We start from the raw sequence: 16,835 nt of genomic DNA on the forward strand, positions 1-16,835 counted from the left end.
TGAAAATTTCGTGATGAAATTCTATGCCTAAAGTGCTTAAATTGAAAGTAGGGACTAAATCGAATAAGTTGCAAAACTTGCATTCTAGAAGTTTTTAGTATGAAATTGTTTTGGAATATTAATGAGGAGGTCTTAAATAGCAATTTTACCAATTTTAAGTTCATGGACAAAATTAGGACATGGAAGGAATTTTTGGAAAGTTTAGTAGTAAGGGTATTTTAGTCATTTAGTTATTAAAATGAATTAAAAACAAAATTAAAAGCCAATTTTTGTCCATCTTCTTCATTAGGCCGAAATTTCAAGGGTTCTCCATAGCTAGGGTTTGTTTCAAGCTTCCAAGCTCCATAGTAAGTGATTCCAAGCCCCGTTTTTAATGATTTTTACGTTTTTGAGATCTCGGTAGCTCGATTAAGCTTATGTTAGCAACAATTCAACCTAGGGTTTATATTTGGAAAAATACCCATAGGTGAAATTTGTGTATTTTGATGTTTTATGATATAATATGGGGTTTTAAATTATGTTAGACAACTTGTACTACTCGATTTTAAGCAAAAACAGTAAAGGGCTTAATCGGTAAAATACCTAATAGTCACAAGTACATGTTAGAGTGAGAATTTGATGTTGCCATAGAAGAGAAAAGTGATTAGCATGTTGTAAAACATAAGAATAAGGAATAAAGTTTAATCCAGAGCCTAGGGGCAAAAATGTAAATATGCAAAAGTTTAGGGGTAAAATTGTAATTTTGCCAAAATTTGAGTTAAGGATTAATTTGATAATTTGAGTATTAAATAAGCTAAATGTGTTATTTTAGATCAAGAAAGACGTGGAATCGACCTCAATCGAGGAAAAGAAAAGATTGTGGACTAAATTGCAAAATCTTTGTATTTTGGTACCAAGGTAAGTTCATGTGTAAATAATGTAGCATAATTGTTATTTTTAAGTTATTGATATTAATTATGTGTTATGCTGAATTTTATTATGAAATGTATGCTTTGTGGTTAATTTCAAATAATATGTAAATTATGTGAACTACCTGTTAAATATAATTGTTACCGAGTATTGATTTCGGCATTCTACGGAAGACGGCAAGGATAAGTGTTCGAGGACAAAGCCCGTTTGAACCTTAGGAATAGATTAGGATACAAGTGACATGTCACTAGGATGGTTGAGCATCCGAACTCGTTGAGTTGAGTCCGAGTTCACTTATGGATGCGAATGTCCGAACTCGTTGAGTCGAGTCCGAGTTCATGAGATGTAACTAGGCATCCGAACTCGTTGAGTTTAGTCCGAGTTCACTTATGGATGCGAACGCCCGAGCTCGTTGAGTTGAGTCCAAGTTCGCTTATGGGCGGGTTACATGATTGCTTGATTGAATATGTGGCACTTATGTGCAAGTTATCCATGTATCCAAATTATATTCCGATGTGTTCAACGGGTAAAGTTCTACTCAAATGGAGGAAAATTTCGAGATGTAAAGAGACGTATTGGTAAGTGATACGAAATGGATATTTTGGACAGGTATGTATTTAACCCTCGGGTTGAGTATTGATACAACCACGATAAGGTAATAAGATGATGAAGAATGATTAAAAATGTGATATGTGTTTTAGTGATGTATGCTAATGTTGACTGGTATAACTGTTTGTTATGTTACTTATTATTTGCATATGAACTTACTAAGCATTTATGCTTACTCCCTCCTTCTTACTCATTGTAGTTTTGGACAAGCCAGCTCAGGAGTCGGGATAGGTCGAAGGCTCAGTCACACTATCCAGAAGATTTTTGGTAAATGGCTTGTAAATTTAAGTATGGCATGTATAGCAATATACCCATTTTGTGTAAATGATCTTATGGTATGGTTGTGAAATGGTCGAGGAAATGCTTGATAATGATAAATTATGAAAATGGTTAGTTTAGATTATGTTTGATGTTAAGGAAAACTATTAAGATACTTAGTGCATAAAACTCATAAAAGGATGAAATTTACCATAAACAGAATACCGCAGCAACACTAACGCGAGTTTGAAAATTTACTAAAATCATAGAAATTGAATTTGGTGGTGAAATACATATCAAATTGAAGCTTATTATGTCTAGTTTCACATGAAACAAATGAAACAAGTAAAGGAAGTATATGTTAGAAGATATTTTAATCTTAGTGAAACAGAGTCATAGCAGTTTCTGAATCCCCTGTTCCTACTTTAGAAATTCACCATAAATTGTAAAGATATAATGTGGTGGTGTATTTTATATCCTCAGAATCCTTATTGAGTCTAGTTTTAGCATAAACAAACCTCATAGTCATATGAATTTTGTACAGAGAGAAATGTGGTTCGTAGTAAACAGAGGTCAGACCAGTCGAGTCTTGAAACAGGGTAACTTTAACTAATAAACTGTACTAATTGGCCCAACCAAAATTCTAGAAAAAATTAGTAGATAGTTTTATGAGTCTAGATTCAGGTAAAATTTACGGATCTTAATTTTGAGTTTCGTAACTCGAGATATGATTTTTCTTGTGACTGTGACGCAAGTAGCTTAAAAGCTGTGAATGTAGAAACAAATAATTCAAAGTTCTAAAAATGTTAAACTAAGCTTAGTAACACCTCATACTCGACTCCGGCGACGGTCTCGGGTGTGGGGGCGTTACATTTAGTGGTATCAGAGCAGGTTTAGTCGGTTCTCGGACTACGTGTTGTATGTACGGATTTTGCTATACATGCCATATGTATGAATTGTGATAGTGTGACGACTTGACCTTTTAAATGAATTTTTTTATATAGTAAATGGATCCCGATCCAGTTGTGGCGATGAAGTCTGAGTAATGCGCCACTCCGCTGATGGAGCAGCGCGACTGAAAACCCACCCCACTGTTGGTCGTGGAGGAGGGAAAGGGATCGGAAGCCTTTCTCCAAATGATGAGTGCATGGTACACCGAGTTCGTTCAGACGAACCCAAATGTACGACCTCCCCACCTCCCCAATTCCTCAACCTATGCCTCCAATGCCTCAAGGAGTGGATATGATAAAATTTCACAGAACCCCGTTGATAGAATTCGTAAACAAGGGGCTGAAGAATTTAGAGCAAATATTGATGATGATGCGAGAAAGCGAGTTCGGCTTGAAAATTCTATCCGGTATTTGATGAATTATCTTGTACACCAAGAATGTTTGAAATGTGCTACATCTTTGTTGAGAGATTCAGCCTATAATTGGTGGAAGACTTTGATTTGGTGGTACCGAAAGAGAGGGTAACTGGGAATTCTTTCAAGAAGAGTTTCGAAGAAATATATTAGTGAAAGATTTATTGATCAAAATGTAAAGAGTTTCTTGAGTGAAGCAAGGTAATATGACGATCTCGAAATATGAAAGAGAGTTTGTTCGATTAAGTAAGTATGCAGGAATATGTTCCTCTGAAGCCAAGATGTGCCGACGATTTGAAGGCGGGCTTAACGAAGACATTAAGGTATTTGTTGGGATCCTTGAACTAAAAGAAATGGTGGTACTTGTCGAATCGAAGCTTGCAAGGTGAAGAATTCATCAAGGAAAAGAAAAGGTAGAATCAAACACGAAATTGGAAGAAAAGACCAATGAGTAATGCACCTCATAGCAAACCGGAAAGTCAAGAAATATGAATCCTCGCTCCCAAGTTTCATTTGGGCAATCATATGGAAATTTTAAGAAGCGAAATGTGGGTCCTAAATCTCGGACTACTTGCGGCTAGTGTGGAAATACGAGATTTGTTAAACCCGAGTGCCGGTGTGTGTAGAAATCATTTTGGCCCGCTGAGCAAATGAATGTTTTCGATGTGGTTCTCCTGATCATTTTATTAGAGACCGCCTAGAGAGAGCCGAGAAAGAAAAATTTCGAATGTAAAAGCTAGTGGTGCGACTCGAGGGAAGGTATCCGAGAAAAGTTGGAAGTGAAACAAGCAAGAAGAATGTAGCCGTGACGCACTTGGTTAGACTGAAGGAAGGGCTCGGCTAGAACTTATGCTATTAAAGCGCGTGAAGATGCTTCCTCACCTGATGTGATTACCGGTACATTTTCTCTCTATAATGTTAATGTTATTGCTTTGATTGATCCCGGTTCTACTCATTCATATGTGTGCATGAAATTGGTGTCTAGTATGAATATACCTGTTGAGAATACATAATTTATGATTAGAGTGTCGAATCCGTTAGGCAAATGTGTGACTGTTGATAAAGTATGTAAGAAATGTCCTTTAATGATTCGGGATCATTACTTTCCTACCGACTTGATGTTGTTGCCGCTTGATGAATTTGATGTTATTTTGGGTATGGATTGGTTGACATTGCATGATGCTATAGTAAATTGCAAAGAAAAGGTTATAGAATTAAAGTGTGGAAATGATGAAACTCTGCGGGTTGAATCGATAAATCGAGGCATTGCCTAGTGTGATTTCTTCAATGTCGGCTCAAAGATATCTCGAGAAAGGGTTATGAAGCTTATTTGGCGTATGTAATTAATACAAAAGAAGTTGAAAAGAAAGTTGAATCAAGACTGGGTTGTGTGTGAATTTGCGGACGATTTCGGAAGAATTACCGGTTTGCCTCGGTGTGGAAGTAGAATTTGGTATTGATTTGATACCGGAACACTCCGATTTCGATTGTTCCGTATAGAATGGCACCAGCAGAGTTGAAGGAATTAAAGTCGCAGCTTGCAAGAGTTGACTGATAAAGGTTTTGTGAGACCGAAGTTTTTCACCTTGGGTGCTCCGTGTTATTTGTGAAAAGAAGGATGGTTCTATGAGATTATGTGTTGATTATCGGCAGTTAAACAAGGTGACAATCAAAAACAAGTATCCGCTGTTAGAATTGATGATTTGTTTGATCACTAAAAGGAGCGACATGGTTTTCAAAGATTGACTTGAGATCCGGTATTACCAACTCATGGGTAAAAGAGTCGGATGTGCCTAAACCGCTTTTTAGAACAAGGTATGGTCATTATGAATTTTAGTTATGCCATTCGGATTGAAAAATGCTCCTGTTGTGTTTATGGATTTAATGAATCGCATATTTCAGCCAGACTTGGACAAATTTGTTGTGGTGTTTATAGATGATATTTTAATTTATTCAAAAGATGATACAGAGCATGCTGAGCATTTGAGGATAGTTTTGCAAACTTTGAGAAATAAGCAGTTGTATGCTAAGTTTAGTAAAAGTGAATTTTGGCTTCGAGAAGTTGGATTTTTGGGTCATATTGTTTCAGGTGATGGTATACGGGTTGATCCTAGTAAAATTTCAGCCATTGTTGATTGGAAACCACCGAAAAACGAATCAAGTTAGAAGTTTCTTGGGGCTAGCTGGGTATTATCGGTGGTTTGTAAATGGATTTTCTATAATTGCTGCTCCTATGACTAGACTACTCCGAAAGGATGTTAAATTTGAATGGACGTAAGAATGTCAACGAGTTTTGAAGAATTGAAAAGTTATTAATCAAGCACTAGTGTTGGTACAACCCGAATTAGGTAAAGAATTTGTGGTGTATAGTGATGCTTCTCTAAATGGCTTGGGTGTGTACTCATGCAAGAAGGAAAAGTGGTGGCATATGCTTCGAGGCGTTAAAACCTCATGAGAGGAATTATCCTACTCACGATTTGGAATTGGTCATGGTGGTGTTTGCTTTGAAAATTTGGCGACATTATTTGTATGGTGAAAATGTCGGTATATACCGACCACAAAAGTCTTAAGTACTTGATGTCACAAAAAGACTTGAATTTGAGACAACGAAGATGGTTGGAGTTGTTGAAAGATTACGAGCTTGTTATTGATTATCATCCGGGAAAAGCGAATGTGGTTGCTGATGCTTTGAGCAGAAAGTTGTTGTTTGCTTTGAGAGTTATGAACACTCAGTTGAAAGTGTCAAATGATGGTTCGATTCTAGCAGAGTTAAGAGCAAAACCAATGTTTTTACAAGAGATTTCTGAAACTCAGAAAAATGATCAAGATTTGCTAGCCAAAAGAAAATAAAGGTGAAGTCGACACGGATCGATTTCGAATTGGTTCGATGGGTGCTTAATGTTTAAAGATCGGATTTGTGTAATCAAGAATGAGGAATTGATTCAAAAGATCCTACAGAAGCACATAGTGGTTATTTCTCGATTCATCCGTAGTACGAAAATGTATAATGACTTGAAGAAAATGTATTGGTGGAATGGAATGAAAAGAGATATATCGAGTTTGTGTCCAAATGCTTAATTTGTCAACAGTGAAAGTTGAACACCAAGTACCTTCAGGATTACTCCAGCCTATTATGGTTCCTGAATGGAAATGGGATCGGATTACTATGGATTTTGTTTCAGGATTGCCATTGACTCCGGGAAAGAAAGATGCCATCTGGGTAATAGTTGACAAATTAACTAAGTCGGCTCATTTTATCCCGGTACGTACGGATTATTCTCTTAACAAGTTGGTTGAACTGTATATTAGAGAAATTGTTAGATTACACGGAATACCATTATCGATTATTTCAGATAGAGATCCAAGGTTTACCTCGCGGTTTTGGCAAAAGTTGCAAGACGCGTTAGCTACGAAGTTAAATTTCAGTACTGCTTTTCATCCATAAACTGATGGACAATCAGAAAGAATAATTCAGATTCTTGAAGATATGCTTAGATGTTGTGTATTAGAATTTCAAGGAAGTTGGGAAAGAGGAATTTGCTTACAATAATAGTTATCAGACGAGCTTGAAAATGGCACCTTATGAAGCATTATATGGTCGTAAGTGTCGAACACCATTGTATTGGACTGAACTCAAGGAAAATCAGATTTATGGAGTTGATCTAATAAAAGAAACTAAAGAAAAAGTGAAAGTAATTTGAGATTGTTTGAAAGCTGCTTCAGATAGACAGAAATCTTATGCAGATCTAAAACGAAAGGACATTGAATTTCAAGTTGGTGATAAAGTATTTTTAAAGGTGTCTCCGTGGAAGAAAGTCCTTAGATTTGGACGGAAGGGAAAATTAAGTCCGCGTTTTATTGGGCCGTATGAAGTAATTGAAAAAGTTGGATCGGTAGCATATCGGCTAGCATTACCACCTGAATTAGAGAAGATTCATGATGTGTTCCACGTATCTATGTTACGTTGGTATCGTTAGGATCCTTCACATGTAGTTTCACCGACAGAAATTGAACTACAACCAGATATGACCTACGAAGAAGAACCGATTAAGATTTTAGCTCGAGAGGTCAAACAACTAAGGAATAAAAATGTTGCACTTGTGAAGGTGTAGTGGCAAAGGCATGGAGTAGAAGAAGCTACATGGGAATCCGAAGAAACTATGAGAAATCAATACCCACATCTGTTTACCGGTAAGATTTTCGAGGACGAAAATCCTTAAAGGGGGGAGAGTTGTAATATCCCGAATTAGGGCCTAATAGGAATAGTGGTTTCGTGACCATAAATCCGAGATAGAAATAATTATTTTATAATTATTTTGAGGTTTATGATATGATTGCATGATTGTGTGAAAATTTCGTGATGAAATTCTATGCCTAAAGTGCTTAAATTGAAAGTAGGGACTAAATCGAATAAGTTGCAAAACTTGCATTCTAGAAGTTTTTAGTATGAAATTGTTTTGGAATATTAATGAGGAGGTCTTAAATAGCAATTTTACCAATTTTAAGTTCATGGACAAAATTAGGACATGGAAGGAATTTTTGGAAAGTTTAGTAGTAAGGGTATTTTAGTCATTTAGTTATTAAAATGAATTAAAAACAAAATTAAAAGCCAATTTTTGTCCATCTTCTTCATTAGGCCGAAATTTCAAGGGTTCTCCATAGCTAGGGTTTGTTTCAAGCTTCCAAGCTCCATAGTAAGTGATTCCAAGCCCGCTTTTAATGATTTTACGTTTTGAGATCTCTGTAGCTCGATTAAGCTTATGTTAGCAATAATTCAACCTAGGGTTTATATTTGGAAAAATACCCATAGGTGAAATTTGTGTATTTTGATGTTTTATGATAGAATATGGGGTTTTAAATTATGTTAGACAACTTGTACTACTCGATTTTAAGCAAAAACGAGTAAAAGGGCTTAATCCAAAAATACCTAATAGTCACAAGTACATGTTAGAGTGAGAATTTGATGTTGCCATAGAAGAGAAAAGTGATCAGCATGTTGTAAAACATAAGAATAAGGAATAAAGTTTAATCCCGAGCCTAGGGGCAAAAATGTAAATATGCAAAAGTTTAGGGTAAAATTGTAATTTTGCCAAAATTTGAGTTAAGGATTAATTTGATAATGTGAGTATTAAATAAGCTAAATGTGTTATTTTAGATCAAGAAAGACGTGGAATCGACCTCAATCGAGGAAAAGAAAAGATTGTGGACTAAATTGCAAAATCTTTGTATTTTGGTACCAAGGTAAGTTCATGTGTAAATAATGTAGCATAATTGTTATTTTTAAGTTATTGATATTAATTATGTGTTATGCTGAATTTTATTATGAAATGTATGCTTTGTGGTTAATTTCAAATAATATGTAAATTATGTGAACTACCGTTAAATATAATTGTTACCGAGTATTGATTTCGCATTCTACGAAGACGGCAAGGATAAGTGTTCGAGGACAAAGCCCGTTTGAACCTTAGGAATAGATTAGGATACAAGTGACATGTCACTAGGATGGTTGAGCATCCGAACTCGTTGAGTTGAGTCCGAGTTCACTTATGGATGCGAATGTCCGAACTCGTTGAGTCGAGTCCGAGTTCGTGAGATGTAACTAGGCATCCGAACTCGTTGAGTTGAGTCCGAGTTCACTTATGGATGCGAACGCCCGAGCTCGTTGAGTTGAGTCCAAGTTCGCTATGGGCGGTTACATGATTGCTTGATTGAATATGTGGCACTTATGTGCAAGTTATCCATGTATCCGAATTATATTCCGATGTGTTCAACGTGGTAAAGTTCTACTCAAATGGAGGAAAATTTCGAGATGTAAAGAGACGTATTGGTAAGTGATACGAAATGGATATTTTGGACAGGTATGTATTTAACCCTCGGGTTGAGTATTGATACAACCACGATAAGGTAATAAGATGATGAAGAATGATTAAAAATGTGATATGTGTTTTAGTGATGTATGCTAATGTTGACCGGTATAACTGTTTGTTATGTTACTTATTATTTGCATATGAACTTACTAAGCATTTATGCTTACTCCCTCCTTCTTACTCATTGTAGTTTTGGACAAGCCACTTCAGAGTCGGGATAGGTCGAAGGCTCACCACACTATCCGTAAGATTTTTGGTAAATGGCTTGTAAATTTAAGTATGGCATGTATAGCAATATACCCATTTTGTGTAAATGATCTTATGGTATGGTTGTGAAATGGTTGAGGAAATGCTTGATAATGATAAATTATGAAAATGGTTAGTTTAGATTATGTTTGATGTTAAGGAAAACTATTAAGATACTTAGTGCATAAAAACTCATAAAAAGGATGAAATTTACCATAAACAGAATACCGCAGCAACACTAACGCGAGTTTGAAAATTTACTAAAAATCATAGAAATTGAATTTGGTGGTGAAATACATATCAAATTGAAGCTTATTATGTCTAGTTTCACATGAAAGAAATGAAACAAGTAAAGGAAGTATATGTTAGAAGATATTTTAATCTTAGTGAAACAGAGTCATAGCAGTTTCTGAATCCCCTGTTCCTACTTTATAAATTCACCATAAATTGTAAAGATATAATGTGGTGGTGTATTTTATATCCTCAGAATCCTTATTGAGTCTAGTTTTAGCATAAACAAACCTCATAGTCATATGAATTTTGTACAGAGAGAAATGTGGTTCGTAGTAAATAGAGGTCAGACCAGTCGAGTCTTGAAACAGGGGTAACTTTAACTAATAAACTGTACTAATTGGCCCAACCAAAAATTCTAGAAAAAAATTAGTAGATAGTTTTATGAGTCTAGATTCAGGGAAAATTTACGGATCTTAATTTCGAGTTTCGTAACTCGAGATATGATTTTTCTTGTGACTGTGATGCAAGTAGCTTAAAAGCTGTGAATGTAGAAACAAATAATTCAAAGTTCTAAAAATGTTAAACTAAGCTTAGTAACACCTCATACTCGACTCCGGCGACGGTCTCGGGTGTGGGGGCGTTACAATACTCTTGGCACACATCGAAGAACGGATCACTTTTATATTCCCCTCCATTGCCCGTCCTAAGCCGCTTGATTTTCTTGCCAGTCTGGTTTTCGATCATAGTTTTCCATTTAAGAAAAACTCTAAGCACTTCATCCTTAGTTCTCATGGTATACACCCAAACTCTTTTGGAAAAGTCATCAACAAAAGTAACAAAGTAGTGTTTTCCTCCCAATGAAGGTATCTTGGAAGGCCTCCACACATCTGAGTGAACATATTCCAAAATACCTTTTGTATTATGGATAGTAGTGCCGAATTTCACTCTCTTTTGCTTTCCCAGAACACAATGCTCACAAAATTTTAATTTGCAAGCCTTTGCACCTTTCAACAATCCTTGCTTTGCCAGAATTTGCAAGGATTTTTCGCTGGCATGTCTCAACTTCATATGCCACAACTGCATCGAGTCCAATTCTTTGTTACCGGAAGCTGCAGCGACTGCTCCAATAACTGTACTACCTTGGTAGTAATACAAGTTATTTTTCCTGATGCCCTTCAATATCACAAGTGCGCCAGATGTCACTTTCAAAATCCCATCTCTCATAGTAACAACTGAACCATTGGATTCCAAGGCTCCCAATGAGATGAGATTTTTCTTCAAACTGGGCACGTACCGAACATCAGTCAGAACTCTAGTTGATCCATCTTGATTTTTTAATTGGATTGATCCTATCCCAATAGTTTTACAGGCATTGTCATTGCCCATATAAACAACTCCTCCATTTAGCTCAACTAAATCAGAGAACCACTCCCGGTTAGGGGACATATGATAGGTACAACCCGAATCCAATATCCACTCATCTGAATGGAACGACGATGATGATGCAACCAAAGGATAGTTCGAGTCACTGGTATCATGCTTTACAACACAAGCATCTACAGCAGCTTTTCTCTTATTCTTCAGCTTTGGACAATTTTTCTTTCAGTGGCCTTTCTGAGTTTTCTTCCGAGTGTATGAACGACCTCGGACTGCTAAAGCTTCTGTATCTCTGATTAAGTTTTTCTGTTTGACCTTCTTTCTTTGTTCATAATCGATAAGGTCGCATGACTTCGCCGAGATATATCACTCCTGCCATGAAGTAGAGTAGTTTCTAGGAACTCAAACTCCTCAATAGATGACCCCAACAAAGATCAAAGCCAAATCTTCATCTTTGAATGTCTCATCCAGATTTAGCAAATCGGTGACTAACGATTAAATTTGGTGATGTGATCATTCATTGTGGTACCGGGACGTAAGTGAAGCGAATCATTTTTCTTCAAGTGGAGCTTATTTTGACTATTTTTCTTCAAAAATTTTCTTCAAGTGCCCCCACAACTTATTTGCGAAGTTTCCTTTGAAAAAGCATACCGCTTCTCGAGAAAGGCATGATCGAATTGTGCCACATGCCAACCGATTGATTGTCTTCCAATCTTTCTCTTGTACATCATCTGGTTTCTCTTCATCAATGGCAATGTCTAGACCCTGCTGAAAAAGGGCATCTAGAACCTCACTTTGCCACATACCAAAATGGCCCGTGCCATCAAAGATCTCCACGGCCAATCTTGCATTTGCAATTGTCGGTCTTGTCCACATGGACGATGTTGAAGCTCCTACACCGACCGTTTTCTCCATAATCTTTCAATATACCTAAGGAAATCTTTTTTGATGTGGAAGATCAGTTTAAACTGCAACCACAGAGCATACTACGATTAACCTTCAGCTCTGATACCACTTGTAGTTCCAATAGGGTCGGAAGCGTGTAAATTATTGTACTAAAAAATCACACAAAGTTCAATTCCTAGGGAAGAGAGGTGGATCACAAGGATCTCTTAAATACCAAGTCTTTCCTTAGTCAGAATATCCCTTCTATAGTAATTTAATAGCACAATTAAATACTACTATTATACCCTCAAATATTGAAAGAAAAATAGGACAAGAAAGAACACAAGAGTTTTAACGAGGTTCGTAAATTATACCTACGCCCCTGCACTAACACCAGATGATAACTTTACTATCTCCAAAATATTACAAACAAATAGAATTCCTTAAGAATTCTCAAATGGGAGAAGAGAGAAAACTAAGAGAGAAAGATTGGTTGGGATAGTTGAAATGAAAAATGAGAAGGGCTATTTATAGTTGAAGTTCAGGGACTAACTTGCAAATGGCCTAAAAAATAGAGACCAAAATTGCAATTATCCCATTCAACTTTTCAACATTCGGTGCAACTTGCTTCACCTTTTTAACAAGTTGCTTCCTACCTTTGTTGACTTTTCAACATTTATTCTCTTGGGTATTTCCTATCTAGAACATGGCTAAAGTTTGTGATTGTTTCTCTTAACAATATCATCTCTAAAGTTCAAGCTTAAATCTTTCTTTAATAATATAATATACTTTATCATTACACCTAACACTTGATTGAATATTAATAACTCTGGCTATCGTAACCTAACTCGGATGAGAATTCATTAGTAATATTTGGATAGCAAAGAAAGTCAAATATAAGAAGAATTAAGCACCACTACACTCCCATTTGTATTACCATTAATATTCAATACTAAAACTTTTTTTATTCATGCAATGCAGAAGCAAAGTCTAGCAGGTAAGAGTGTGCATTCGGTTGGTTTGATTTTTTATACCAAAAATTGAATAAATTGAATTATTCATGTAAATCAAATAAATCAAATCAACTTAAGGAGAAAAACCGAATAAACCAAAGCAAAAATTTATTATATTGAACAAAATAAACTAATTAAATTGAACATGAAATCTGATTAAACAGAAAAATTTTGGTTTTTTCAGTTCAGTTCACTTCAGTTTAGATTAATTTTTTTGCACACCCCTGATCAACAGGAAGGGGCCCCGACCCCCTAAAAATAGTAAATTTCATTTTCACCCTTTAATTTTTAAAAAAATTTAATTTAGTGAAAGGTAAAATTATATTTTGGCCCCCTTCAAAATGATAAAATTTTAATTTAATTATTTAAAAATTATAAATCATTAAAATTGTGAAATTGCATTTTAGTTCTCATAAGAATATACAATTTAATTCTAGTTTCGAAGAAAAATATTTGAGCTTTGGTGATGTTTGAATGTACCATTATGGCGGAAAAGTATGAAATTTTGTTAATTGCACCTGCGCGCAATACTCAAGACATTTAGAAAGCAAAGTATTTAACATGAGTTTCTATATTGCATATTCTCTTGTTTGTTTCTTTTATGCCCATCTTCTTCTGATCAAGAGAAAAGAAATACTTTCTCTTCTTTTCCTTCATCTTAAATTCCTTCATTTTTCTTTTCCTTTCGTAAGACATCCTTTGATAAAAGAATTAACTCTTCTTCACACCTCTCGATTAGAGTATCTTCAACATTATCTTTCAGATAATGAAGAAAACGAGGGCTGAACTTTTAGTGATCAACAATTTTTTTTATTAGAAAAAAAAAAACATTGGGCCACAGATGCCCTTTGTTGAACAGATTATTGCGAGATAATAAAGTAGAAATTTGTCTGTAAATTGAAAAAGTCGAAAGATATCATAAAAGAAATGACAAAGAAGAAAATAGAAAAAATATGCAAAGAGGATAAAACACTCTCAATATGTTCTCCTTAATTTTTACTTATTAGGAAATTTTGCCATAGCTACGTGATTTCTGATCTTCATCTGGTGTTATTTTTATGATTATCTGTTCTTCGGGTCTTATTTATAGGTTAACCTAGTTTATTAATATTTTAAATATTATACTCTCATATTTAAGTTCCACTTTAGAAAAATGAAAAAGGCATTACTTACGTATGCCTCTTTTTTTTCTTTTCTTTAACCATGCTTCGTATTTTGTGGAATACAAATAGAATGTTGGATGTATAAATCTGCTATACAGTGTACAGCATCTTTAGTTATCAAAGGAATAAAGTAGAAAATAATCTTTAACAATGCCTTTTTCTCTCTCTCTCTCTCCCTAACATTAAATAATATCCATTCCTTTGCAAATATTGTTTTCCTTTAATCTTTAAGGAGCAAAGTTTATGAATGTTCTCTTTAGTATTTACTCCTAATGTGTATATTCTCTTCTTCGTCTTCTTTTTATATCCTCTACCCTATCTGAATAAGGAAAATTAAAGGAACTACTTTCTCTTCTTTTCCTTGTTCCTTCATTTTTTTTTTCTTTTCTGATATTCTGGCCTTCGGAATGCATTCAAAGATGGATATCTTTCTAATAATGTTCACAGTTTCTTTAATTAAGATCATAAATTTTATGTTCCCTTTGGTCCACCATTGCCCTTTGTTGAATGTTCTTTAATAAGAGATAAAGCAGTATATATATATTAATTGCTCAAGTATTGACATATTTTATATTCGAAAACAGTGATGAAACATACTATTAACTTTTGGAGGTATAATTAAAATTTTTAAAAATTCTAATGGTTTAATGAGAATTTCCCAAAAGTTCAAGAGTTCAATTTTTTTTAAATTTTAATAAAATTAATAAAAAATTTCAAAAATGTAAGAGATTAAATAAAATTTTCAAAAAATATCACCCAATTTTTTTAACAGTAAGAAAGGAAAAAGAAATTACATATTAAATATATTGACGCATCATTTTCATGAAAAGATTTAGTATGAAAAGGTAGAAGAATTAATTAAAGGAACTCATGTGGGTATATCCAGAAATATCCCACCATGGAATTTATTTTGATTGATCAAAAGCTTGATTCATTTCTTACATGATATTCTGGATTATGTCAACATCTAAATTCTTTAGCATTGCATATTCTCGTCATTCTCTAACACTACTTTCTTTTTTTCTTTAGTTTTTTTTATTTATTTTACCTTTGTTTTGTCACGTCCGCAAGAGAATTGTTGTGATTAGTTGATGAAGAGGAATCATTTCCAACTCATATGAATAGATATATATATATATATATATATATATATATATATATATCTTTATCAATCTAAGAGAAAGAAGAAATGAATGCTCTCTTTTTATATCAGAAATTTATGTTGCTGCCCTGTGGTCCACTTATATCACCCTTTATTCTCCTTGTTGGACTTTCTATTTGTTGATATTTATTATATATTTTGTGTGGGGAATAACAAGAATTTCTCAAATGCTTGCATCCTTTCGGTAAATAACATGCTTCTCGCCACATTTCTTGCTCTAAAACCTCCCCATAAAAAAAATCCTGAAGACTTCAATTTTCAATCTCCTGCTTGCTATTCTCTCAATAAGAAGCTTTTATTTATTTAATGTAATATCGATATATAAATTGTTTTGAATTTTAATTTAATAAATACTGTTGTTTCGAATATGTTTAAAGAAGGTAAGGATATTTTGATTTGGGGAATTTATTTAATCATTATTCCTCCAGCTTTTATCCTCAAGTGCTTGCTATTTTCACTTGATGGTTAATGTTGGTTAGGGTTTCTGTGTGAGGCCTCTGTTTATTTTGCTTTCTATTTTTTAACTTTCTTTTTGAGTTTTTGATTGCTTTCGTAGATTGTATCTTTCAAGTTCTAATTTCAATAAAGTAATCGAATTTTCATAAAAAAATAATTTAATAACTTCTTTTTTTTATGGCCTGGATCACAAGTATAAGCAGAGGCGAATCTAGAGGGGTTGGCACCTGGCAAGAGTCTGCCTTTTAAATTTTTAAAATTTTAATTTAATAAAAGTAAAATTACACTTTAACCCCTCTTAAAAATGATAAAATTTTAATTTAACACTTTAAAAATTGTTAGTAAAAATTAAATTTTAATTCTGTCTCTAGAATTACTGCCTTCGCTCCTAAGTACGAGGGTGGGTCTTATAAATATATATGACAATGGTTGGTGAGTGTATTAGAATTATTTGATAAAAACTATAATTCCTCATTCATCGTAAGGACTGGATGTAGTAGAGGAAGGCCCAAACCCAATAAATCCATATCCAGTCCTTCAGCTGTGGTCCTACTGGACTGGTTAATTTCTAACATTTGTCATTAGCTTGGAAATGAAAAAAACAATGACCCATTGAGTTCTAGAAAGCCCAACAAACTTCACACCTAAACCCCCAATTTCTTTAGTCTTTCCGTTTGTTCAACCCATTTCATTTTTGTTAAACTTTGGTTTTCTTTTACAAAACAGGTTGCAATGATAAAATATTAGTACTTTACCGGTTGTATAAATTTAACTTGTTACAAGGTTTAAATATTTGGAAGAAATTTTACAAATTAAAGAATAATTATATAAAAAAAATTCAATTGGATATTGTTATATTTGTAAAAATTTATAAATAGTTTTAATAAAATAAATTTTAAAAATATTTGTTATAATTAAATAAAATAAATTTTAAAACTTAAATTTTATCTTTTAATGGGACAATGTGTATTAAATCAAATAAAGTTAGAATGATGTAGAAAAGGAATTTGATCTATTAAAATTCCTATTGAAATTACATCGAATTTTTAAATTCCTAAAATATTTACCTAAATAATTTTATTTTTAGAAAACTTTAATACAAATCAAATTCCTCTTACAAATTTCTCATCCAAACTAACGGTTAAGTTTTTTTAAGGAAGTGCTAAAAAATGGCATTTATTGAGACGTAATTGGGTTAGCAATTGCGAATTAGTGTTTAATTAAAATGAGTAAACTAGACTAAGTTTTCGTTTTAATTATTAAATCATTTAAAAAATTTTATTTAAGTTATTG

The 16,835-nt window shown here is 33.9% G+C and overlaps 1 long non-coding RNA gene across 1 annotated transcript; it reads left to right on the forward strand.

Annotated features, from left to right (window-relative positions):
• The first annotated feature begins 224 nt into the window (after positions 1 to 224).
• Positions 225 to 1,867, forward strand: LOC128292892 (uncharacterized). Its single transcript, XR_008282866.1, has 3 exons — positions 225 to 347; positions 812 to 897; positions 1,718 to 1,867. It is a non-coding gene; the product is annotated as an uncharacterized LOC128292892 (long non-coding RNA).
• Positions 1,868 to 16,835: the final 14,968 nt, after the last annotated feature.

The sequence above is a fragment of the Gossypium arboreum genome, chromosome 5, assembly GCF_025698485.1.
Source record: "Gossypium arboreum isolate Shixiya-1 chromosome 5, ASM2569848v2, whole genome shotgun sequence".
In the NCBI taxonomy this organism is placed as follows: domain Eukaryota; kingdom Viridiplantae; phylum Streptophyta; class Magnoliopsida; order Malvales; family Malvaceae; genus Gossypium; species Gossypium arboreum.